Raw genomic sequence first — 27,917 nt, 5'->3', positions numbered from 1 at the left:
CTCCAGCCCTGGCAACAGTGCAAGTCTCCGTCTCAAAAAAGAAAAGAGGCCAAAAGAAAGAATTCTGGATCCCACTAGCTCCTCGCAGGCTGACCACATTGGGTTTTTTTTTTTTTTTTTTTGAGACAGGGTCTCACTCTGGTGCCCAGGCTAGAGTGCAGTGGCCTGACCATGACTTACTACAACCTCAACCTCCTGATCACCTCTGTTGGTAAGAAAAGAATTCTCCGGGCCGGGCGCGGTGGCTCAAGCCTGTAATCCCAGCACTCTGGGAGGCCGAGGCGGGTGGATCACGAGGTCAAGAGATCGAGACCATCCTGGTCAGCATGGTGAAACCCCGTCTCTACTAAAAATACAAAACATTAGCTGGGCATGGTGGTGTGTGCCTGTAATCCCAGCTACTCAGGAGGCTGAGGCAGGAGAATTGCCTGAACCCAGGAGGCGGAGGTTGCGGTGAGCCGAGATCGCGCCATTGCACTCCAGCCTGGGTAACAAGAGCGAAACTCCATCTCAAAAAAAAAAAGAATTCTCCATGAAGTTCTTTCTCAGTCTACCATTTTATGATTTGACTCTGTTCATGTTGACAAAATGTCTTGAGTATCTATTAGAGAGCACTATATAAGATGGTTGATGTTTGATCATTAATTTACTGACAAAATGTGACTTCATATGGCTTGACTTAATAGTAAATGACAAACACTGCAGTTTTTTTGTTTTTCCTGAGATGAAGTCTTACTCTGTCGCCCAGGCTGGAGTGCAATGGCACCCTTCCACTCACTGCAACCTCCACCTCCCGTGTTGAAGCAATTCTCCTGCCTCAGCCTCCCAAGTAGCTGGGATTACAGGTGCCCACCACCATGCGCAACTAATTTTTTTTTTTTTTTTTTTTTTTTTTTGAGACAGAGTCTGACTCTGTTGCCAGGCGCCAAACTGGAGTGCATTGGCGCGATCTCGGCTCACTGCAACATCTGCCTCCCGGGTTCAGGCAACTCTCCTGCCTCAGCCTCCGAGTAGCTAGGACTACAGGCGTATGCCACCATGCCCAGCTAATTTTTTTATTTTTAGTAGAGATGGGGTTTCACCATGTTGACCAGGATGGTCTCGATCTCTTGACCTCATAATCCGCCCACCTTGGCCTCCCAAAGTGCTGGGATTATAGGCGTGAGCCACCATGACCGGCCATTTTTGTATTTTTAGTAGAGACGGGGTTTCACTATGTGGGCCAGACTGGTCTTGAACTCCTGACCTCATGATCCACCTGCCTCTGCCTCCCAAAGTGCTGGGATTCCAAGCGTGAGTCACCATGCCCAGTGACAAGCTCTGCGTTTTTATAAAGCACTAATTTTTATTAGGTATACATACATACACGAACTTTTTTTTTTTTTTTGAGACAGAGTCTCTCTCTGTTGCCCAGGCTGGAATGCAATGGCGTGATCTCGGCTCACTACAACCTCCACCTTCCAGGTTCAAGTGATTCTCAGGCCTCAGCCTCCCAAGTAGCTGGGACTACAGGCCTGCACCACCACACTGGACTATTTTTGTATTATTAGTAGAGACGGGGTTTCACCACGTCAGGCAGGCTGATCTTCAACTCCTGACCTCAGGTGATCCACCCACCTTGACCTCCCAAAGTGCCGGGATTACAGGCCTGAGCCACCAAGATGTCTTTTTTTTTTTTTTTTAAAGAGATGGGGTTTCACCATGTTGACCAGGATGGTCTTGATCTCCTGACCTCATGATCCACCTGCCTCAGCCTCCCAAAGTGCTGGGATTACAGGCATGAGCCATGTGTCTGACCCATGATATCTTTTTATAAGAAGAAATAATATGCTGGCTCGGCTGGATGTAGTGGCTCAACCTTGTAATCCCAGTCCTTTGGGAGGTGAGGGCGGGCAGATCACCTGAGCTCAGGAGTTCAAGACCAGCCTGGCCAATGTGATGAAACCCCGTTTCTACTAGAATTACAAAAATTAGCCAGGCATCGTGGCGCACACGTGTAATCTCAGCTACTTGGGAGGCTGAGGCAGGGGAATTGCTTGAACCTGGGAAGCAGAGGTTGCAGTGAGCAGAGATCGCACCAGTGCACTCCAGCCTGGACTACAAGCATGAAACTCTGCCTAAATAATAATAATAATCATCATCATCATCATCTGACTTAGAGGTTCCTGAAATAAAGCATTAAAATGTTCTCCATAACTAAAAAAAATACTGTCATTGTCAGCTTTACAATTTCCACCCATCACCACAACTACGCCCCCAAAATCCACATATCAATACAGCTTTAATTGAATTAGAATCAATTTACTTGAAAAAACAGAAACTTATGGATCACCCATTAATATGTACACATCTGCCAGATAATGATCAGAGGCAGCAAGTATGCCAAGAGTCCAAAAAGCAGGGGAGAATCTTCTGTAGCTTAGAAAAAAGTACACCTAGAGAAAACACTTAGACTAGTAAGACTTACTGATGTCCCCAACTCATAAATGGTCATTCTTTCACAGCTCAAGTAAATACATGTATGAAAATATAAAATAAAAAAGAGTAAAAGAGAGCCTTAAATTTTCCAGTTTACTTTCAAATTTTAAAACTCAGAAAAGAGAGAGATCCAATATGTTTCCCTTTGCCCAAAGCTATCTAGCCAACTAGAGACAAAGCTACGAGCAGGACAAAGGTCTCCCAACTCCCACCAAGCCCAGAGTTCCCTCCCCAAGATGAATACTCACTGAACCCACAAAAGAAGCACCAGTTCAGAGTGCAAACCTAGGTCAAATAGGCCCCTCAGTGCAGTGGCCCACAACAGTGTTTTGAAAAAGAGCCAATATCTCCAAAATCGGTAATCTTTGCATGAAAATACCAATTTACAACTTTTTTTAAAAACACAGGGCCACGTGTGGTGGCTCATGCCTGTAATCCCAGCACTTTGGGAGGCTGAAGTAGAAGGATCACTTGACCCCAGGAGCCCAAGACATGCCTGAGCAGCATAGTGAAACTCCATGTCTACAAAAAAATTTAAAAATTAGCTGAGTATGTATCTTGGTTCCAGCTTCTCAGGAGATTGAGGTAGGAGGATTGCTTGAGCCCAGGAGGTCAAGGCTGCAGTGAGCGATGATTACAGCACTGCACCTCAGCCTTGGGTAACAATGCAACACCCTGCCTCAAAAAAAATAAAAAATCACGCCGGGCGCGGTGGCTCAAGCCTGTAATCCCTGCACTTTGGGAGGCCGAGGCGGGTGGATCATGAGGTCGAGAGATCGAGACCGTCCTGGTCAACATGGTGAAACCCCGTCTCTACTAAAAATACAAAAAATTAGCTGGGCATGGTGGTGCGTGCCTGTAATCCCAGCTACTCAGGAGGCTGAGGCAGGAGAATTGCCTGAACCCGGGAGGCGGAGGTTGCGGTGAGCCGAGATCGTGCCATTGCACTCCAGCCTGGGTAACATGAGTGAAACTCCGTCTCAAAAAAATAAATAAATAAATAAATAAATAAAAATAAAAAATCAGAAGATCAGACTGTGACCATGTATTTCTACTTAGCAACAATATACTGGAGTTGAAAAGTAACTACCTCTGTAGATACCCATTCACACAATGTCTGCAACATAAGTTCTTAATTGAGACCAACTTCACTCACTTTAACTTCAAGGCCATTGCAGGGACTAGGCACTGTGGCTCACACCTGTAACCCCGGCACCTGGGGAGGCCGAGAAGGGCGGATCACCTGAGGCCAGGAGTATGAGATCGGCCTGGCCAAAATGGTGAAACCCCATCTCTACTAAAAATACAAAAATTAGCTGGGTGTGGTGGCACATACCTATAGTCCCAGCAGCTTGGGAGACTGAGGTAGGAGAACTGCTCAAACTCGGGAGGTAGAGGTTGCAGCGAGCCGAAATCATGCCACTGCATTCTAGCATGGGCAACAAAGCAAGAATCCATCTCAAAAAAAAAAAGTTGCAGGAGTTTAAGTATGAGACAGCTGCAATAGAGCTATTTAAATCAACATCAACTCTAAACATTTCTTAATGGTAATAGAATCTTGGCTGGGTTTTAGTGGCTTGGGATAACTAAATCACAGTCAAAAGACAGAAGACAGAAAGACAGTAGACTGAAAAGGTGAAAGGAGAGAAAAGGAAAACAAAAGTATCAGAAAACTAGCAGTAATTCCTTTAGAACATAACCAGAACTTGAGTGACACATCCAAAATGTCTTACTTCTGGTTAGGCACAGTGGCACAGGTCTGTAATCTCAGCACACCGGGAGGCCAAGGCAGGCAGACTGCTTGAGCCCAGCAGTTCAAGACCAGCCCAGGCAACATAGCAAATCCCTGTCTCTATAAAAAATACAAAAAAGGTTAGCTGGGTGTGGTGGCACACACCTGCAGTCCCAGCTACTACAGAGGCTGAGGTGGGAGGATCACTGGAGTCTGGGAGGTTGAGGATGAGTGAGCCAAGATCATGTCACTGCACTCCAGCGTGGGCAAGAGTAAGACCCTGTCTCAAAATTAAATAAATAGGCCAGGTGGGTGGCTCACACCTGTAATCCTAGCACTCTGCGAGACCAAAGTGGGCAGATCACCTGAGGTCAGGAGTTCGAGACCAGCCTTGCCAACAGAGTGAAACTCCATCTTTACTAAAAACACAAAAATTAGAAAGGTGTGGTGGTATGCACCTGTAATCTCAGCTACTCGGAAGGCTGAGGTGAGAAAATCATTTGAACCTGGAAGGCGGAGGCTACAGTGAGCCAAAATGGCACCACTGCACTCCAGCCTGGGTGACGGAGCGAGATTCTGTCTCAAAAAAAAAAAGAAAGAAAAGAAAAATTAAATAACTAATTTTTTTTAACATCTTACTTCTGTAGGAAGCAATAATCACTAACTCCTCCTTCAGAGTTTTGTCAATGACCTGAAAAGCTTGGTCTTGACACCTCTGCTTTATGCAAAAGGCAAGAATGTATACTGATTCCTAAAGCAGTAATCTGAATGGTTTAAAATCCTATACATGTAGCTATAGACAACTAATATAATGGCAGAGATCTTACATGATATTTTAAGATCTACTTCTAGTAGTAATAACACTGTAGTAAAAAGAGGCAGGTGGGGCGCAGTGGCTCACGCCTGTAATCCTAGCACTTTGGGAGACCGAGTCAGGCAGATAAGATGAGGAGATCGAGACCATCCTGGCCAACACGGTGAAACCCCATCTCTACTAAAATACAAAGTTAGCTGGGCAGGGTGGCACACACCTGTAGTCCCAGCTACTCAGGAGGCTGAGGCAGGGGAATCACTTGAACCTGGAAGGTGGAGGTTGCAATGAGCCAAGATCATGCCACTGCACTCCAGCCTGGCAACAGAGCAAGACCTCATCTCAAAAAACGTGCGTGCGTGCGTGTGTGTGTGTGTGTGTGTGTGTGTGTGTGTGGTGCATTTCTAGCCAGGTGTGGTGGCTAACACCTGTAATCCCACCACTTTGAGAGGCTGAGGTAGGAGGATCATTTGAGGCTAAGAGTTTGAGATCAGTCTTGGCAACATAGTGAGACCCTGTCTCAATTAGGGAGAAAAAAAATTTTTTAATATATTTTTTTTAGTAGAGATGGGGTTTCACCATGTTGGCCAGGCTGGTCTTGAACTCCTGACCTTAAGTGATCCACGGGCGTTGGCCTCCCAAAGTGCTGGGATTACAGGCATAAGCCACTGCACCTGGCCACAAAACATTTTTTTTTAACACAACATTTCCAGTCCTTTCAAACTCAGATGAAGTTTAACTAAAATCTTCAGGGGACACCCCAGTAAAGCAACAGCATACCTCACACCCAGATGTTGGTTTCTAATATCATTCTCTGATAAAAGAAAGCAAGACTCTTGGGAAAAATGACTAATTCTGGGACTGAGGAACAAAATATTTAAGATGAGCCTGAAGTACGCTGTACTGCCAGAAAGGAAGTGCTAAAAAAATATGATAGGGTTAAGTTGGCCAGGCGTGAAGGCTCACGCCTGTCCCAGAACTTTGGGAGGCTGAGGCAGGAGTTCAAGACCAGCCTGGCCAACCTGGGGAAGCCCTGTCTCTATAAAAAATACAAATATTAGGCCGGGTGCAGTGGCGCCTGTAATCCTAGCACTTTGGGAGGCCGAGGTGGGTGGATCACCTGAGGTCAGGAGTTCAAGACCAGCCTGGCCATCATGATGAAACCCCATCTTTAAAAAAAAAAAAAAATACAAATATTAGCTGGGCGTGATGGTGCGTTCCTGTAATCCCAGCTACTGAGGAGGCTGAGGTGGGAGAATTGCTTGAACCCAGAAGGCGGAGGTAGCAGTGAGAGGAGATGGTACCTTGCATTCCAGCCAGGGTGACAGAGTGAGACTCCATCTTGGTGGGGCAGGAATGATAGGGGTAAGTCAAAGGAACACAGGAGTCAACTAAAACAATTCCCAATGACCAAAGCTGGAATAATTTGAGCAATAAAATAAAGATATATTGGATTATAACCCAAAGTATATTAAATATTCATGCGTTCACACTGATATAAATAAATGACTGAATAAATAAATGAGAGGGAATAAGTAAGTCTTCAGTGAAGAATTCCAAATAACTAGATACTCCACTTCCAGGAGGTGGAACATAACTCCTCATCCTTTAAGTGTGCATAGCACATAGTGACCTCCTTCTAAAGAATTATGATATGAAAATGGGGGGCAGGGGTGGAGAGAAATTTTACAAAAACTACTAAATGATCAAGACTAATATCAACAGTAATAAATCAGCTGGGTGCAGTGGGTCACACCTGTAATCCGAGCACTTTGAGAGGCTAAGGCAGGAAGTTCACTTGAGCCCAGGAGTTCTGGCACCAACTTGGGCAACATGGCGAAACCCCATCTCTATTAAAAATACAAAAATTAGCCAGGCACGGTGGTGTGTGCCTGTAGTCCCAGCTACTCGGGAGGCTGAGGTGGGAGGATCACTTGAGCCCTGGAGGCCAAGGCTATAGTGAGCCATGCTCCTGCCACTGCAGCCTGGGCAACAGAGCAAGACTCTTTCTCAAAAAAAATTAGCAGGGCTTGGCGGCATGTGCCAGCTTTTTGGTCCCAGCTTTTTGGGAAGCTGAGTTGAAAGGAAGCTTGAGTGCAGGAGGTTGAGACTGCAGGGCCCTGTGATCACAGCACTACATTCCAGACTAAGTGACAAAGCAAAAGAAACACACCTACACACACACACACACACACACACACACACACACACACAGATCATGCTGACATGATTTGATGGTATGCACCCTTGATATAATGTGACGAGAGTGGCACTTTACCTCTGTGCACTTCCTTCTAAAAAGCATAACCCCTGTCTAATCATTGAGAAAAAGATCAAGCAAATCCCAACTGAGGGGCATTCTGCAAAATATTAGACCATTACTCCTCAAAACTGTCAAAGTCACCAAAAACAAGAAAGGTGTGAGGAATTGTCATAGCCAAAAGAAAGCTAAGTATGATAACTAAACACAGTGTGGTATCCTAGATGAGATCCTAGAACAGAAAAAGGTATTTAGGTAAAAATTAAGGAAATCTGGCAGGGCGTGGTAGCTCACGCCTGTAATCCTAGCACTTTGGGAGACCAAGGTGGGTGGATCACCTGAGGTCAGGAGTTCAAGACCAGCCCGGCCATCATGGTGAAAACCCATCTTTTTAAAAAAAAAAAAAAAAAAAAAAAAAATTAAGGAAATCTAAATAAACTACAAACTTTAGTTATAAATAATGCATGAAAATTCGGTCTGTGCATGATGTCTCACACCTGTAATCCCAGCACTTTGGAAGACCAAGGTGGGCGAATCACCTGAGGTCAGGAGTTTGAGAGACAAGCCTGGACAATATGGCAAAACCCTGTCTGGTAAAAATACAAAAACTGCTGGGTGTGGTGGCGCTCACCTGTAATCCCAGCACTTTGGGAGGCCGAAGCGGGCAGATCACCTGAGGTCAGGAGTTTGAGACCAGCCTGACCAACATGGAGAAACCCCGTCTCCACTGAAAATACAAAATTATCCAGGCGTGGTGGCGCACACCTGTAATCCCAGCTGCTCGGGAGGCTGAGGCAGGAGACTCGCTTGAATCTGGGAGGCGGAGGTTGCAGTGAGCTGAGATGGTGTCACTGCACTCCGGCCTGGGCAAACAGAGCGAAACTCTGTTTCAAAAAAAAAAAAAAAACTGAGGCCAGGCGCAGTGGCTCTCGGCCATACCCCAGCATTTTGGGAGGTCAAGGTGGATGGATCACCTGAGGTGAGGAGTTCAAGAGCAGCCTGACCAGCATGGTAAAACCAAATCTCTACCTAAAAAAAAAAAAAAAAAAAAAAAAAATTAGCCGGCCATGGTGATGTGCGCCTGTAATCCCAGCTACTCGGGAGGCTCAGGCAGGAGAATTGTTTGAATCTGGGAGGCAAAAGTTGCAGTGAGCCGAGATCACCGCACTATACTCCAACCTAGGCAACAGAGCAAGACTTCATCTCAAAGAAAAAAAAAAAATTAGCCAGATGTGGTGGAAGGCACCTGTAATCCCAGCTGCTCAGGAGGCTGAGGCAAGAGAATCGCTTGAACCTGGGAAGCAGAGGTTGCAATGAGCCAAGACTGCGCCGTTGCACTCCAGCCTGGGCGACAGAGGAAGACTTCGTCTCAAAAACAAACAAACAAACAAACATTTCTAGTAATAACAAGCATTTACTTCCAATTTAAGTCTGATTCATGACCTAAAACTGCACTCTGAAATAATCTACAATTTCCCAGAGAAACTTAATAAATACAGAAGAAAGTATGTATATCAAATTAACTTAAAAGTCTCTGATTGCCGGGCGCGGTGGCTCACGCCTGTAATCCCAGCACTTTGGGAGGCCGAGGCGGGTGGATCACAAGGTCAAGAGATCGAGACCATCCTGGTCAACATGGTGAAACCCCGTCTCTACTAAAAATACAAAAAATCAGCTGGGCATGGTGGTACGTGCCTGTAATCCCAGCTACTCAGGAGGCTGAGGCAGGAGAATTGCCTGAACCCAGGAGGTTGAGGTTGCAGTGAGCCGAGATCGCGCCATTGCACTCCAGCCTGGGCAACAAGAGCGAAACTCCGTCTCAAAAAAAAAAAAAAAAGTCTCTGATCACTGCAAACTAACTGACTCTCCATTAAAAATTCAAATCTTAAAGTTCTACCACTGGGAGAATCTGGGAGGCTAACTTAGCCTTGCTGATTCACAGAGAGACAACAGTGGCCAAATCTAATAAAAGCTTATTCACGTACACAGAAACAAAACAAAGTAACTTGGCGATGTACACGTCTAATATTTCCAACCAAATCACAAAACTTTAGAATAGGGCATTTGAATCCAACCTCCTTATTTCAAAAGTGAGAAAAGGGCCAAGGAGATTAACAAATATATTTGTTCAAAGTCATCCCTGAGTTTTCAACTAAAAGCAGATTTTCTCTTCTGTCCTATATCCCAAATCAGAAAGCAGAGGGAAAATGTAGGAGGTATTATCACTCCGATCATCATTTCCTATGCTAAGTTAGAACGTTTTCGTTTCTCAGGGGTAAAGAAGTTAAGTCCTGCTATATCTATCTGTTGGAAATAGCACCACATAGCTGTCCCCTTTGGCATGCCCTCCTTGTACGAACTTTTGTCTTCTATTTAACTATCAGTTATTGCACAGTGCTTCTACAGTCAGTATCTATTATGTGAAAGTTGAAGCCCTGGTTAAAGCTTCTAAATATACAACTTTATTTCATATAAACAGAAAAGTATATTAGTTTTCTTTCCAGCTGCCCTAATTTTTTTAATTGAAGTAAAAGTTACATAACATACAATTAACCATTTTGAAGTACATCATGATTTCTCTCCCAGTTTCAAGCTGTCCTTAAGAATGTTTTTTTCTTTTTTTGAGATGGAGTCTCGCTCTGTCATCCAGGCTCGAGTGTAGTGGTCAGATCTTGGCTCACTGCAACCTCTGCCTCCCAGGTTCAAGGGATTCTCCTGCCTCAGCCTCCCCAGTAGCTGGGATGATAGGCACATGCCACTACACCCAGCTAATTTTTATATTTTTAGTAGAAACAGGGTTTTGCTATGTTGGCCAGGCTGGTCTCGAACTCCTGACCTTAGGTGATCCACCCGCCTCAGCCTCCCAAAGTGCTGAGATTACAGGCATGAGCCACCACGCCCAGCCAAGACTTTTTAATTAAAGATGCGCTAATCCAAATGTAGAAGAGCTACTCAGTTTTCAATTAATTGATCACATCTGAAGATGTGATGGCCTATGCCCAGGTTCCAACCTTAAGTGTATCCTGAGCCCTTTTATCATTCTATTCTCTTTCTACACGTGGCCAGAGTGCGTAGTATTATGACAAGTACCTTTCACCTTCTACATTATCAGTAGTAGTCTATTACACAGAAAACTCACACTCCTGCCCTAAACATAACTACAGAGTTAGGCTTATTGTGTGGTTAGCCTATCTGGCATGCCTTTGTCTCACAAATGCTTAGAGGACATTTCACGAGAAAGGAATGATCTCATCCCACTGACCTAACAGCTAATTTTATCAAAAAGCTTTTTGTTAAAAGCTGTGATAACCCAGGAAACCAGATCTATTTTTACTGTTCTGGCAAGGAAAAGGAAAAGACAAAATCATAGGGAAAAGACAGCTTACACATTAACCATTTAACAAAATCACTTAGGGGCCAGGTGCGATGGCTCACGCCTGTGATCTCAGCACTTTGGGAGGCCGAGGCAGGCGAATTAATTGAGGTCAGGGGTTTGAGACCAGCCTGGCCAGCATAGTGAACTGTCTCTACTAAAAATAAAAATAAAATAAAATAAAAGAGCCAAGCATGGTGGCATGCACCTGTAATTCCAGCTACTTGGGAGGCTGAGGCACATGAATCACTTGAACCTAAGAGGCAAAAGTTGTAGTGAGCCAAGATCATGCCACTGCACTCCACCCTGGGCAACAGAGAGAGAGAGACTCTGTATCCCCAAAAAAAAAAAAAAAAAAAAATAATTCACTTAGGTCAGGTGCAGTGGCTTACACCTGTAATCCCAGCACTTTGTGAGGCTGAGGTGGAAGGACTGCTTGAGTCCAGGAGTTCAAGACCAGCCTAAGCAACATAGTGAGACCTTGTCTCTACAAAATATACAAAAATTAGCCAGGCATGGTGGCACATGCCTGTAATCCAGTTCCTTGGGAGGCTGAGGTGAGAGGTTTGCTTGAGCCCAGGGGGTTGTGGCTATAGTGAGCTGTGACTGCACCACTGCACTCCAACCTGGGTGACAGAGTGAGATCCTGTCAAAAATAATAGTAACTTATTCTACAGTTTTCCCCCTTTCTTTGGTATCTACCTACAAGTGAACAAAAAGAAAAACTTTCAGAATTGTTTAATGAAAGAAAAAAATCACTATTTTAGCCACTTAAAAGCAAACTTAATATTACAGTCCAAACACTAAACCTACCTTGGGTCCGATTTGTACAAAAAAATAAGGATTTTTCTCCAACATTACCCCAAGAAATAACTCTTCAGTGGGAGATGCAATATAATGACAAAATATTAAAATTAAAAGAAGAAAAGAAAAAGAAAAAAAAAAAGAAAGAAAGAAACTCCAACCCATATAAAAAAATAAGAACTATGGAACACCAATGCAGCATTTGTCTATTCCAACAGCCAGTGGGTAGCCAATTAAGAGGTGTCCTGTCTGGCATTAAAAAAAAAATAGAACTAGACCAGATCCAGTGGCTCACACCTATAATCCTGGCACTTTGGGAGGCCGATCAGGGAGAATTGCTTCAGCCCAGGAGTTCGAGATCAGCCTAGAAAACATAGGGAGATCCCATCTCTACAAAAAATTTAAAAATTAGCCAGGCATGGTGGCATGTGCCTCTGGTCCCAGCTACTCAGGAGACTGAGGTGGGAGGATTGCTTAAGCCCAGGAGGGTGAAGCTGCAGTGAGCTGTGATGGCACCACTGCACTCCAGGCTGGGCAACAGAGTGACAGCCTGTCTCAAAAAACTAAAAATAAAAATGAGAACAGCTGGCTGGGTGTGGTGGTTCACGCCTGTAATCCCAGCACTTTGGGAGGCTGACGCGGGCGGAACACAGGAGGTCAGGAATTCAACCAGCCTGACCAATACGGTGAAACCCTGCCTCTACTAAATTATAAAAATTAGCCAGGCCGGGCGCGGTGGCTCAAGCCTGTAATCCCAGCACTTTGGGAGGCCGAGGCGGGTGGATCACGAGGTCAAGAGATCGAGACCATCCTGGTCAACATGGTGAAACCCCGTCTCTACTAAAAATACAAAACATTAGCTGGGCATGGTGGCGCATGCCTGTAATCTCAGCTACTCAGGAGGTTGAGGCAGGAGAATTGCCTGAACCCAGGAGGCGGAGGTTGCGGTGAGCCAAGATCGCGCCATTGCACTCCAGCCTGGGTAACAAGAGTGAAACTCCGTCTCAAAAAAAAAAAAAAAAAAAAGAAAAAAAGAAAAATTAGCCAGGTGTGGTGACGCACACGTGTAATCCCAGCTACTCGGGAGGCTGCGGCATGAGAATAGCTTGAACCTGGGTGGTTGCAGTGAGCCGTTATCGTACCTCTGCACTCCAGCCCAGGCAGCAGAGCGAGACTACATCCCAAAAAAAGAACAGCAGTTATTGCAGACTTATATTCCAGAGGCCATTCTAATCATTTTACATAAATTACTTCACTTAATATGTTGAAGTCTAGGACATAGATAACCCCATTTAAAATGAGGACATCAGGGCACTTAGAGGTTAAATAACTTGTCTGAGATTGCTCAGCTAGTAAAGTGGTAGACCCCCCAACTCTTATTTTACTACCAAATATTGCCTCTCACAGCAACCTTTATAGCAAGCTCTATGCAAAGCTAAATGATCATTTAATAGATTGAAAAGTCAAAAGCTATTACAATAGCCCTTAACAATTAAACACCAGTTTAACTGTTTATAACACTACCTCCCACCTTTTCCACCCATAGCCATCCAATCCCATCCAGGCTGGGTAACCAGCCAGCTCCCCTCACCAACATCACTTACCAACCTGACCCTCAAATGCAATAAGTGAAACTGCCATGCATTAAGCATTCATCTCCTATTAACTTTATTCCTACTATTTTTACATTTTTAAACATAGCTGTTAGTCATCATTTATCATATTTCTGTATACTTAAAGTATATGAATATACCTTCTGTCTTTATAGCTTCAAGGGGGCACCTTCTTGATAGTGTCATGTACAGAGGTATGATCAAATGCTTTGACATAGGGTATGCCCCTCTGGATCCTTGACTAAGCTGTTCCTTCTGCTTAATGTAAACAGTACCAGTCTCTGAGCTAAAACACTTAAGAAACACAAAACACATCAAGAGCACTGTTTAGAGTGAATCTAAGTTTGTATGTATCAGTATGCATGTGAAAACCAAATAAGTGAAGGTGGCTGATGTAAACAAAAGAGCTTGCAGCAGGCAAACATATGCGACAAAAGCTAACGTAGTATATTCTGGTGTGTAGACCAGCTGTCTGACTTTCAAATGGTAAATGTTGGCTACAGTAAGATAAAACAAAAGATGATTATAAGGCTGAGAGATAAAGACTAAAATTAGGTTACTGGCTTATAGCCTGAAAAGTATTCTGAAGACAAAAATCAGATTCAGAATTTGGACCATTATGAAATGCCTAAGACTCTCCCCAAATCTCAGCTACACCACCCTACACTCTCATTGACTCTTAGTGGTCAGAATATATTCAGTAAGAACAGTAATACTAGTATCAACATAAAATAAAATCTAAAAAGGATATTAAACTCTAGTAAATAAAGTTCTGAAGAAAGAAAAAAAAGGGTCCCTCCAAGAACAGGAAAAGCTGTCACAAACGCTACAGAAACTCCCTTTATCTCCTCACGTGCTGGATTGATCCTATATACTCAAAAGCTACATCAGAATGAGTAACATATGAATAACTAACAAATGAATAGGAATGGATAAGTATATTAAATAAAAATTTCTATCAATTATTGTCCATCTTCAATACTAAAATAATTCTTTCATACTTAGTAACTTAAAATGCTATTCTTCTCCACCTTTCCATTTTATTTATTTACGAGACATGCTCTCATTCTTTCACTCAGGTTGGAGAGCAGTGACGCAATCTCAGAATATCGGCTCACTGCTGCCTCGATCTCCCAAGGCTCAGGTGATCCTCCCATCTCAGCCTCCCAAGTAGCTGGGAGGCTCCCAACAAGCACATGCCACCATGCCTGGCTAATTTTTTTTTTTTTTTTTTTTTAAGAAAGAGTCTTGCTCCATCACCCAGGCTGGAGTGCAATGGGGGTGATCTCGGCTCACTGCAACCTCCACCTCCCGGGTTCAAGCAGTTCTCCTGTCTCAGCCTCCCGAGTAGCTGGGAATACAGGCACCTCCCATCATGCCGACTAGCTTTTGTATTTTTAGTAGAGACGGGGTTTTACCTTGTTGATCAGGTTGTCTCAAACTCCTGACCTCAGTGATCCACCTGCCTCGGCCTCCCAAAGTGCTGGGATTACAGGTGTTAGCCACTGCACCCCGCCTAATTTTTTAATTTTTTTGTAGAGATAGGGCTTCTCCATGTTGCCCAGGCTGGTCTCAAACTCCTGGGCTCAAGCAATCCTGTCACCTCAGCCTCCCAAGGTGCTGTGATTACAGGTGTGAACCACAGTGCCCAGCCTCCATTTTTTTCAATACCTACCCCTCAACCTACGTTCATCCCTACGAAAGTTGCCATGAGTTCAGGAGCACTCTATATGATATGTACTTCTAGTACACACTTGATATGACATGTACTTCTATTATACTTCTTTATTATTTATGTGCCTATTACTCTCTATAAACTGTGAGCTCAAGTGTGAGGATTTTCAGCCTTGCACAGTGGCTCATGCCTGTAATTCCAGCACTTTCGGAGGCTGAGGTGGGAGGATCACCCGAGGTTAGGAGTTCAAAACCCGCCTGGCTACCATGGCAAAACGCCATCTCTACTAAATATACAAAAATTGGCCAGGCATGGTTGCAGGCATCTGTAATCCCACTACTTGGGAGGCTGAGGCAGGAGAATCACTTGAAACCAGGAGGTGGAGTTTGCAGTGAGCTGAGATCTTGCCACTGCATTCCAGCCTGGGCAACAGAGCAAGACTCTATCTCAAAAAAAAGAAAAAAAAAGAGAGAGGATTTTCAGAGTATTTGGGTGCTCGCCCAGCACCTATCCCAGTTCCAGGAGCATGGCAGATGCAAAAGAATGTACGAATGAGTGAAGGAAAGAAAAATATGTGTTTTTCTAATTCTCAAGTCTTCCATTTTTTCATTACAATCCAGGGCACAAAAAAAAAATACATTTTATATTATGACCCATATTCACGTATACATGTATAAATGAAACAGAAGTTTTAGAAATCAATACTCACCCATACTATGAACAATGCACTGATACCTTCTGTTCCATTATCCTCTGGTGTTGTTTTGCTTTTAAGAGTTGGCTGTAAGTCAAGTGCAGTGGCTCATGCCTATAATCCCAGCATTTTGGGAGGCCAAGGTAGGCGGATTGCATAAGCCCAGGAGTTCAAGACCAGCCTGGGCAACATGGTGAGACCCAGTCTCTACAAAAACCACAAAAATTAGCCAGGCATGGAGGTGCACGCCTGCAATCCCACCTATTTGGGAAGGCTAAGATAGGAGAATCGCCTAAGTCTAGGAAGGTAAAGGCTGCAGTGAGCCAAGATCATATCACTGCACTCCAGCCTGGGAGACAGAGTGAAGCCCTGTCTCAAAAAAAAAAAGTTGGCTGTGACTGATAATTTGAAAATTTCAGTTCTAGTAAAAACCAATCTCTTAATAGAAAGAGGTACCATTAAAACTAGTTTTTAGTTTTCCAGTACTGACAATCCCCTCATGAGAACAGGCCTCTCACAAAGAATCTCCTTCCCTCCTCAGAAAAAGAGAAGATCAAACATAAGCAGCGCCTGGTGGAGAGCCCCAATTCCTACTTCATGAACATGAAATGCCCAGAATGCTATAAAATCACCATGGTCATCAGCCATCCACAAACAGTAGTTGTGTGTTTGGCTGCTCTGCTGTCCCATGCCAGCCTACCAGAGGAAAAGCAAGGCTCTTCAGACAGAGGCAGCACTGAAAGAACCCTGATTCAAGAAGAGAGGAAAACTATACCAATAAACACATTATGAATGCCAAAAATAAATAAAAGTCGTTTTCAAATTTTAACGTAGACATCCCCTGGGAAGGTGGTTTAAAATAGATTATGAAGTTCTATTCTCACCATGTGATTTAGTAAATCTGGGTAGGGGTCCAGAAATCTGCATTTTAAAGAAGTCCAAATGGTTCTGATGTAGATAAAACAATCCTTATCAGAAACATGCTCACATAATTTAAGATTTAATCTCAAAAATCACAGCTTGAACTCTTCTTACACTACATTAAAGGTTAAGAGAAGTACCTGCAAGAAGATTCTGTCCTGCTAACAGACTGGTTTTTAATCTGAACACTGTTTGGCTAAACAGTCCTTTCACAGACTTCCTCTAAAGCAACTTGGTAAGCCACTAAAATCTAACTGTTCCTCTTAACTACAGCCCTTTGCACCAAGAAAACAGAAGAATGATATGAATGAAAGGCATTTCTGTTGCCCAGTCATTTGCTCTATAACTGAAAGGGCTTTTGAAAACCAGTCACATTGACTATACAAGTGACATATGCAGTCATCAGTTTGGAATCTCTAAGGACTACAGCTCAGAAACAATCACTAACAGCTCAAAGTCTGACCCTAAAGTGCTTAAAAGCCATTGATGAAATAAAGCTTTTATTAAGAGTACTCTACAATCTACACCTCTACTCCTAGCTATTACAAGCCAATATGATTTTAAGGTTTTAAATTTGACAAAATCATATTTTTCTTTCTTTTTTTTTTTTTTTGAGACGGTGTTTCGCTCTTGTTGCCCAGGCTAGAGTGCAATGGCACAATCTTGGCTCCCCACAACCTCCACCTGCCAAGGTTCAAGTAATTCTCCTGCCTCAGCCTCCCAAGTAGCTGGGATTACAGGCATGTGCCACTATGACCAGTTAATTTTGTATTTTTAGTAGAGACAGGGTTTCTCCATGTTGGTCAGGCTGGTCTCAAACTCTGGACCTCAGGTAACCCACCCACCTTCACCTCCCCAAGTGCTGGGATAATAGGCATGAGCCACTGCGCCTGGTAATAAAATAATTTTTTTTTTTTTGAGACGAAGTCTTGCTCTGTCACCAGGCTGGAGTGCAGTGGCACAATCTTGGCTCACTGCCACCTCTGCCTCCTGGGTTCAAATGATTCTTCCGCCTCAAACTCCCGAGTAGCTAGGACCACAGGCACGTGCCACCATGCCCGGCTAATTTTTGTATTTTTAGTAGAGACGGGGTTTCACCGTGTTGGCCAGGATGGTCTCGATCTCTTGACCCCGTGATCTGCCCGCCTTGGCCTCCCAAAATGCTGGGATTACAGGCATGAGCCACTGCACCCAGCCCAAAATAATTTTATGTATGTAAGACAGAGTCTCACTCTGTCGCCCAGGCTGGAGTCCAGTGCCACAATCTCAGCTCACTGCAGCCTCTGCCTCCCGGGTTCAAGCGATTCTCCTGCCTCAGCTTCCTGAGTAGCTGGGACTATAGGCATGCACTGCCACTCCCAGCTAACTTTTGTATTTTTGACAGACAAGGTTTTGCCATGTTAGCTAGGGTAGTCTTGAACTCCTGACCCAAGGTGATCTTCCTGCCTCAGCCTTCCAAAGTGCTAGGATTACAGATGTGAGCCACCAAGCCCAGCCAACAAAATCATATTTTAAATGCACCAAGTACTTGTGTCAACAATCCAAAAATGATAGTAAGGAAACAATTCTGCTTAAAATATCATCAAAAAAATACTTAAAAGAAGTGACTATTTATTTTTATTGTTATTTTTTTGAGAAAGAGTTTTGCTCTTGTTGCCCAGGCTGGAGTGCAATCACGCAATCTTGGCTCACTGCAACCTCCACCTCCCGGGTTCAAGCAATTCTCCTGCCTCAGCCTCCCAAGTAGCTGGGATTACAGGCATGTAGCACCATGCCTGGCTATTTTTTATGCTTTTATTTTTTTTTGAGACAGAGTTTCACCCTTGCTGCCCAGGCTGGAGTGTAATGCTGTGATCTTGGCTCACCTCAACCTCTACTTCCCAGGTTCAAGCAATTCTCCTGCCTCAGCTTCTCGAGTAGCTGAGATTACAGGTGCATGCCACCACACCCAGCTAATTTTTGTATTTTTAGTAGAGATGGGGGTTCACCATGTTGGTCAGGCTAGTTTCAAACTCCTGACCTCAGGTGATCCACGTGCCTCAGCCTCCCAAAATGCTGGGATTACAGGCATGAGCCACCACGCCTGGCCAAAGTAAACAATTTATACTCTGAAAATTACAAAAATATTCCTGAAAGAAATTAAGGAAGGTTTAAATAAATGGAAAGACATCCTAAGTTCATGGATCAGAAGATTTAGCATCGTTGAGATGGCAATGCTTCCCAAACTGATCTACAGATTCAGGCGCAGTGACTCACACCTGTAATCCCAACACTTTGGGAGGCCAAAGTGGGCATATCGCTTGAGACCAGGAGTTCAAGACCAGCCTGGGCAACATGGCAAAACCCCATCTCTACAAAGCACACAAAAAATTAGCTGGGCATGGTGGTGTGCATCTGTAGTCCCAGATGCTTGGGAGGCTAAGGTAGAAGAATGACCTGAACCCGGGAAGCTAAGGCTGCACTGAACCACAATCACACCACTGCATTCCAGCCTGGTTGATGGAGTGAGACCCTGTGTCCAAAAAAAAACCAAACAAATATCACACCTAGCTTCTTTGTAGAAACAGACAATCCTAAAATTCATATGGAAATTCAAGGGACCTGGAATAGCCAAAACAAACCTGATATAAAAACAAGGTTGTCAGATGCATATTTCCCAATTTCATAACATACTACAGAAAAATATAATAGTCAAGACAAAGTGGTACTAGTATAAACATAGACAAAGTGCTGGGAGGGTGGCACACCCCAATTCCACCAGGAGAGATGGTCCTGACCTCAGGACCCTTCCAGATCTTGTCCTATATATCTCTTTAGCTGGTTATTTATTTGTATCCTTTAAAATATCCTTTGTAATAAACTGGTAAACATGTGTTTCCAGGTTCTGTGAGCTGTTCTAGCAAGTTAAGCCCATGGCTATAAATGGGAATGCCAATTTATAGCCAGTCAGTCAGAAGCACAGGTAAAATAAGCTGGGGCTTACAACTGACATGTGATGTACGGGGGAGAGGCAGTCTTGGAAACTGAGCCCTCAACCTGTGGAATCTTAATGCTATCTCCAGGTTGATTATGTCAGAACTGAGTGGCTCTCAGCTGCAGAAATGACAGCTTGCTTGCTTGCTGGTGGGAAGAAATCCCCTCACATGTTTTCAGAAGGGTGCTATGAGAATACCAGCAGTAGGAGAAACAGAGTTTGTTTCTTCCACACACATCTGTATCTACAATACCAAAAACTCTGGCAACTTAATAATAAAAAGACAAATTAATTAAAAAACAAACAAAGAATCTGGACATTTCTCCAAAGATGATATACAAATGGCCAATAAACACATTAGTCACCAAGAAAATGAAAGTCAAAACCACCATGAAATACTACACTCAGTAGGATAACTAAAATCAAAAAGACAGATAATGAAGAGCAAGTGTTTTAGATATAGAGGGAACTGGAACCCTCATATACTGCTAATAAAAACATAAAATAGTGCAGCCACCTTGAAAAACTCTGGCAGGCCGGGCGCGGTGACTCACGCCTATAATCCCAGCACTTTGGGAGGCCGAGTCAGGTTAATCACAAGGTGAGGAGTTCAAGACTAGGCTGGCCAATATGGTGAAACCCCATTTCTACTAAAAATACAAAAATTAGCTGGGCATGGTGGCGCACACCTGTAGCCCCAGCTACTCGGGAGGCGGAGGCAAGAGAATCATTTAAACCCAGGAGGCGGAGGTTTCAGTGAGCTGAGATTACACCACTGCACTCCAGCCTGGGCAACAGAGAGAGACTCCATCTCAAAAAGAAAAAAGAAAAAAAAAAAGAAAAGGCTACTTGGGGGTGCCCCTAAAAGCTAAGAAGAAAAACTAAACTTCACAGTTTACGAACAGGCAGCTTTCATTTTACATGATAGTGCAAAACTGTAAAAGTGAGAATGTAGGCTGAAACCATGCAAAGTGATAATAATTAATAAGAAAAATTACAATTGCTCTGCAGTCCAGGCCAAGGGTGGTGGTTCATGCCTGTAATCCCAGGACTTTGGGAGGCCAAGGTGGGTGGATCACTTGAGGTCAGGAGTTTGAGACCAGCCTGGCCAACATGGCGAAACCTCGTCTCTACTACAAATATAAAAAAAAGGCTTGGCGCAGTGGCTTACACCTGTAATCGTAGCACTTGGGGAGGCCGAGGCAGGTGGATCACCTGAGGTCAGGAATTCAAGACCAGCCTGGCCAACATGGTGAAATCCGTCTCTACTAAAAATACAAAAATTAGCTGGGCATGGTGGTATGCACCTGTAGTCCCAGCTACTCAGGAGGCTGAGGCAGAAGAAGTGCTTGAACCCAGGAGGCAGAGGTTGCAGTGAGCCAAGATCACACCACTGCACTCCAGCCTGGATGATAGAGCAAGTTTTCGACTCAATCTCTACTAAAAATACAAAAATCAGCCGGGCATGGTGGCACGCACTTGTAATCCCAGCTACTCAGAGGCTGAGGCAGGAGAGTTGCTTGAACATGGGAGGTGGAGGTTGCAGCAGGCCAAGATCATACCACTGCATTCCAGCCTGGACAACAGGGCAAGATCCTGTCTTAAAAAAAAAAAAAAAAAGTTGTTGAGGCCAGGCATGGTGGCTCATGCCTGTAATCCCAACACTTTGGGAGGCCCAGGCAGGCAAATCACCTGAGGTCAGAAGTTTGAGACCAGCCTGGCCAACATGGTGAAACCCCATCTCTACTAAAAATACAAAAAATTAGCTAGGCATGGTGGTGCACGCCTGTGATCCCAGCTACTAGGGAGGCTGAGGCAGGAGAATCATTTGAATCCAGGAGGCAGAGGTTGCAGTGGGCCTAGACTGCACCACTGCGCTCCAGCCTGGATGACAGAGTGAAATTCAGTCTCAAACAAACAAACAAAAAATTTTCGTTGAAACATTAGAAACTCTGTCAGTTATAATTACAGGAAAATAAAAAGAAATTAGAAGAACAGAAAAACTAATATTTAATACACTAAAGCAGAAGGTGAGCAAAGGGCAAGCAAGAATTACTGCCTGATCAGCCATGGCAATAGATTCTCATAAAAGCACAAACCCTATTGTGACCTGTGCATGTGAGAGATCTAGATTGTACACCCCTTATGAGAATCCAATGCCTGATGATCTTCTGAGGTGAAAGAGTTTCATCCCGAAACCATCCCCTCCCCTAATGTCCCCATCCTTGGAAAAATTGTCTTCCACTAAACCAGTCCCTGGTGCTAAAAAGGTTTGGGACTGCAGCACTGGAGGACATAGAAATATCAAAAATTATGTTTAATTTCTTTGAAAAAATTTATCAGGATAGCTTGAACAGTGCTTACATTCTTCTCATCATATAATTTATGATATGTAATAGACATCTTTTCTATGCCTTAGCAAATTGTTACACTCCCTTCTGAGTCTGGAATAGCATCAAATACTTTGTGTTTTGTACTTTCAATGTCACAGAATACCTTCAAGAGTTCTTTCACTATGAAATTTCTTGCCAGCATCACTTGTTTTTATACCAAACCACTTTCCTCACTTATGGAGATAAGCTCACCTTCACTAAGTTCCTTTGGCTACATATCCGGAGTCTTTTGAATGGTAGCATCAGCATTCCCTCAGTGATCTATTTCTTCTATAATATCATCTGAGTTCAATTTAGATTTCACTTCCAGTGTTGTCAATTTTTGGTTCTTTGCTGAACTTTCATCTTTTTTGGCCAATTCTCTCTATCAGTTATCGATTTTTGTTAACTATCACATGGGTTTATCACTGGGAGACAAGGAAGCAACACAAGTTCATGCTTTGCATAATTGTTATCTGTAGACAGAAGAGCTGGCAGCGAATTCTGTACTTTATACAATTATTCACAGTTAATATGCTGTGTAAAATTTAAATCATGTTACTAGGTAATTGGTATTATTTAACTAAACCATGGTAAATGAAAGGTGTGCATATGAGAACCACATAAAGCAATAACTCCCTGTATATCACATCACAAAATCACAGAACTTAAAAGCCGTCTTCCAGGTAATCTAACCACAGAGTGTATGTGGACCCTTGACGTAGATACTGTTGACCCATCTACTTCCTGCCTGACCATTTCAAGTAATGCCCACATTACTTCGCAGGGTAGGTCTTTAACTGTTGAACAGTTCTAACAGAAAAGTAAAGCCCCTAGCTAGTATAATGGTCAAAAGCACAGGTTCTAAAATCAGACGGCCTGACTTTCTATCCTTGCTTTTCCTCTGTTGAGCTAGATAAATTTGGGCAAGGTACGTAATCTCTCCATGACTGTTACTCATCTGTAAAATAAAAACGTTAAGACCTTCAGTCATGAAGTTGTTACAAGGGATAGCAAGTGTTCAGTAAATTATAACCTATATAATTAATCATATTACCATCATCATCTCTAGAGTGCTTAGTCTTCTTATCCATCCCCATCTAACTTGGTCCAAACCCTCTCCCCTCATCTAGATTCTACACTAGACTCAACTGAAGACAGCTCTACATATGGTCACCAGAATTATCTCTCCTTATTGTCAACAGAATTATCTCGTAAAAATAAAATATGACTCCCATCAGCCTAAACAATTTGGCCTAAAGGCATCAGGTAGAGGAGAGCAAACAAACAAGATCAGAGTCCTTGTTTAGGGGTGGACAGGAAGCCATGATGGCTGAAAGCAGGGTGTTAAATACCAAGCAAAGTGGGAAGGGAATTCTTGTGATAAGGTGACCTGGTCAAACAAATATGAGGAAACCCAATAGTCCAAGAGGGAAAGAAAATCCAGTATTTGCCAAGTAGACACAATTACTTATTTTAACTCAGTGTTTCCCTGTTTCCTCGTAAACACATTGGTGTTTTGGTGTTCATTCATTTTGTTATTTTCTTAGCACTGATTTGTCACAAAATTCACTTTCAAAATAAAATTTCATTTGGAATGATGTTTCTCTTGAACTTGTCAACAAAAGGAAACTCCTAGTGATGTCTAATCATCAGCTACACAAATATTTGGTATTTGAAAAAATGCTGGTTCTTTAAAAGCACATTTTCGGTTTCTCTATCACTTAAAAAGAGAGACGCCTGGCACAGTGGCACACAGCCTGTAGTTCCAGCTACTCAGCAGGCTGAGGCAGAAAGGATTGTTTGAGTCCAGGAGTTCAAGGCTGCAATGAGCTATGAATACACCTGTGAATAGCCACTGTACTGGGCAATGTATCAAGACTCCTATCTTTTAAAAAGAGAGAGAGAAAAAAAAAGTATAAGAGAGAAAAGAAAATGGCAAGGACAAAGAAAAAAGCAGATCATATTAACTGTGAATCTAAAATAGGTTGTAGGGCTGCTCCTGATACTGTAACCTGATCATGGTACACGCTGATAAGCTCCCATTACACCAACATAAGAAAGCCACAGACAATGGAGCAAGCCATCACCTTCCTTATATTACAATCTCATGTCCTTGCTTTGGATGCTGTGCCTCCTAACCACACCTAGTAAAAAGTAGTATCACATATTTGGCAACATCTAGTATTTAAAAACCAAATAAAGACCTAAAAGGAATTGCCAGGCAAGACTGCATGGCACTATGCAAAGAACACACACTTTATTATCAGGTAGATCCAGATCTCAATTATCTTTTTCATTTTTTATTTTTTTTTTTTGAGACAAAATCTTCACTCTGTCACCCAGGCTGAAGGGCAGTGGCAGGGTCAAGGCTCACTGCATCCTCAACCTCCAGGACTCAAGCGATCTTCCCACCTCAGCCTCCAGAGTAGCCGGGACCACAGGTGCATGCTGTCACACTGGGCTAATCTTTAAAATACTTTGTAGAGACAGGGTCTCATTACGTTGCCCCGATTGGTCTCAAACATTATGACGTTGATACATAACTTTTATTTTTTTTTTTTGAGACAGTCTCACACTGTCTCATAGGTTGGAGTGCAATGGCGCAATTTCGCCACTGCAACCTTGAACTGCCAGGTTTATGCGATTCTCCTGCCTCAGCCTCCCGAGTAGCTGGGATTACAGGCACACACCACCACACCCGGCTAATTTTTTGTATTCTTAGTAGAGACGGGGTTTCACTATGCTGGCCAGAATGGTCTCAAACTCCTGACCTAGTGATCCACCTGCCTCAGCCTCTCAAACTGCTGAGATCACAGGCGTGAGCCACTGCACCCAGTGATACATAACTATTAACTAGACTACAGACCTTATTCAGTTTTCACTATTTTTTTTCGTTCCAATACTGATGTAGGATCACCATTTTTTTAACCTGCATTTGTGTATGTATTTCTATGCAGTTCTGTCTCCTGTACAGATTTTTATAACCACCACTCCAATGAAGATGCAGAACCGTTCTGCTACCTCCGTTATTTATATAGCCCCTCCACCCACTACCCTCCTGTCCCCTGGCAATCACTAATCTATTCTCCATCTTTATAGTTTTGTCATTTTGAGAATGTCATATACATGGAATCATACAGTATACGGCCTTTTGAGATTAGCTTTTCCACTAAGCATATTACCCTTGCAATCTATTCAAGGTGTTGCATGTTATCAACAGCTTGTTCCTTTTGATTGCTAAGTCGTATTCCATGCTATGGATGTCATATGGTTTGCTTTACACTTGTTGACAAAACATTTGGGTTGGTTCACATTTTGCTGTTTTGAATTAAGTGTGCTATTATGAGCAGTTATGTACAAGCTTTTAAGTGAACATAAATTTTATTTTCTTTGGAGTAGATAACCAAAAGAGTGATTGCTGGGTAGTATGTGAAGTATATGTTTAATTTTTAAAGAAACTGCAAGCTGGACCCACAGCCTGTAAACCTAGCACTTTGGGAGACCAAGGAAGGAGGGTCATTTGAGCCTAGGAGTTTGAGGCCTATCTGAGCAACACAGCCATACCCCGTCTCTATTAAAAAAAAAAAAAAAAAAATGCAAAAATCAGCTGGACATGGGAGTGTATACCTACAGACCCAGCTACTTGGGAGGCTGAAGCCGGAAGATCACTTGAGCCCAGGAGTTCAAAGCTGCAGTGTGCCATGATGGCACTACTGCACTCCAGCCAGGGCAACAGAGCAAGACCATGTCTATTTAAAAACAAAAAAATGACTAGAAAAATTAAATTAGGCCAGGCACAGTGGCTTATGCCTGTAATCCAAGCACTTCAGGAGGCCAAGGCAGGTGGATTACCTGAGGTCAGGAGTTGAAGACCAGCCTGACCAATATGGAAAAATCCCAACTCTACTTAAACAAAAAATACAAAAAAGTTAGCCAGGCATGCATGGTGGCACATGCCTATAAACCCAGCTACTCGGGAGGCTGAGGCAGGAGAATCACCTGAACCTGGCAATTACTGTAACCTCTTAGAGGTTTACAGTAAGCTGAGATCATGCCAATGCACTCCAACCTGGGCAACAAGAGCAAAATTTCGTCTCAAAAAAAAAAAATTTAAATTAATTATTTTTGGCCAGGTGCATTGTGAGCACACCTGTAATCCCAGCACTTTGGGAGGCCAAGGAGGGCAGATCACCTGAGGTCAAGAGTTAGAGACCAGCCTGGCCAACATAGTGAAACCACATTTCTACTAAAAATTCAAAAAAATTAGCTGGCCGTGGTAACACACACTTGTAGTTCCAGCTACTCTGGAGGCTAAGGCAGAAGAATCACTTGAACCAGAGTGCGGAGGGTGCAATGAGCTAAGATCGTGCCACTGCACTCTAGCCTGGGCAACAGAGCAAGACTCCGTCTCAAAAGAAAAAGAAAACCAACTTTTTTTAATGTAAAAAATACAAGTAAAGTCAAAAGGCAAATAACAAAGTAGAAGAAAATATTTGTATTACATATACTATACAATGGATTTTTTTTTTTTTTTTTTTTTTCTGAGACGGAGTTTCACTCTTGTTACCCAGGCTGGAGCGCAATGGCGCGATCTCAGCTCACCGCAACCTCCGCCTCCTGGGTTCAGGCAATTCTCCTGCCTCAGCCTCCTGAGTAGCTGGGATTACAGGCACGCACCACCATGCCCAGCTAATTTTTTGTGTTTTTGTAGAGACGGGGTTTCACCATGTTGACCAGGATGGTCTCGATCTGCTGACTTCGTGATCCACCCGCCTCAGCCTCCCAAAGTGCTGGGATTACAGGCTTGAGCCACCGCGCCCAGCCAGGATTAATTTTTATAATATACTAAGTGCTCTCAGAAACAAATAGGAAAACTATCAACGACCCAACAGAAAAATAAGTCCAGGACACAAACTCTTCATAGAAATCCAAATAATTAATAAATGTGAAGAAATATTCAGTTTCTCTCACGTTAAAAGAAACACAAATTAAACAATGAGATGCTGTTTTTCACTTAACAGAAAGAAAAATTCCGTTTTCATTTAATATTTCTGTATCTGATTTTCTTAGTGCTGTTTCAATGTATCACAAACTTTTTAAAAAACGCTACAGCATGTGCTTTTAGAAAAATTTTAGAAAATTTAAAAAGCATCAGATTTGTGAAGTAGGTTTAACTGTAAAATCCTAAAAGTTAGTTTAACTGTAAAAATTACTTTACTAAATCACTACTTTTTTCCCTACAAGAAAAAATATATTACAGGTATTTACAAATAACATGCCTGATTTTTCTCAATAATATTATAAATTTAAAAGAATGGATTCACAACTATGAAAATGTTAAAAAAACCATTAAACTGTACACTTTAAACAGCTGAACTGCATGATATATAAGTAAGTCATATCTCTTTTTTTTTTTTTTTTTTTTTTTTTCTTCAAGACGGAGTTTCACTCTTGTTACCCAGGCTGGAGTGCAATGGCGCGATCTCGGCTCACCGCAACCTCCGCCCCCTGGGTTCAGGCAATTCTCCTGCCTCAGCCTCCTGAGTAGCTGGGATTACAGGCACGCGCCACCATGCCCAGCTAATTTTTTGTATTTTTAGTAGAGACGGGGTTTCACCATGTTGGCCAGGATGGTCTCGATCTCTTGACCTCATGATCTGCCCACCTTGGCCTCCCAAAGTGCTGGGATTACAGGCATGAGCCGCCTTGCCCAGCCTCAATAAAACGTTTTTTAAAAAAAATCAGATTCTGGACTCCACTCCAGAGCTCATGAATTAGAATCAAAGGGAGAAAGCTGTCTGGGCACCGTGGAGTAATGTGGTACAAAAATTAACAGAAAAGAATGGAAGATGGCCAGGCGCAATGGCTCACGCCTGTAACCCCAGCACTTTGGGAGGCTGAGGTGAGTGGATTGCTTGAGGTCAGGAGTTCGAGACCAGCCTGGCCAACATGGTGAAACCCATCTCTCAAAAAAAAAAAAGAATGGAAGAATGAGGGAAGGGAAGACAAACATCTTGGATTCACAGTCTATTCAAATGCTAATCAAATCACCTTTGAAAATCATTCAGTTTCAGCCTGGCGCAGTGGCTCACGCCTATAATCCCAGCATTTTGGGAGGCCAAGGCGGGTAGATCACTGAGGTCAGGAGATGGAGACCATCCTGGCCATAGTGAAACCCTGACTCTACTATAATACAAAAAATTAGCC

The 27,917-nt window shown here is 43.1% G+C and overlaps 1 protein-coding gene across 25 annotated transcripts in view; it reads right to left on the bottom strand.

Moving 5' to 3' along the window:
- The window catches only part of MAP4 (microtubule associated protein 4), a 227,692-nt gene that overhangs the window by 167,861 nt on the left and 31,914 nt on the right, over window positions 1–27,917 (bottom strand). Inside the window, exon 1 of one of the 25 annotated variants that reach the window (XM_032297907.1) lies at window positions 16,502–16,978. The exons of the other annotated variants lie outside the window; for them this stretch is intronic. The gene's annotated coding sequence lies outside the window, so the exon portion shown is untranslated. Of the gene's footprint in view, window positions 1–16,501; window positions 16,979–27,917 lie in introns of those variants that run through there. 25 annotated transcript variants of the gene reach the window in all.

Source organism: Sapajus apella, unplaced genomic scaffold (assembly GCF_009761245.1).
Source record: "Sapajus apella isolate SASKATOON/1434 unplaced genomic scaffold, GSC_monkey_1.0 scaffold38, whole genome shotgun sequence".
NCBI lineage: Eukaryota > Metazoa > Chordata > Mammalia > Primates > Cebidae > Sapajus > Sapajus apella.
The sequence above is the reverse complement of the archived record's forward strand: the minus strand, read 5'-3'. Positions and strand labels throughout refer to the sequence as shown.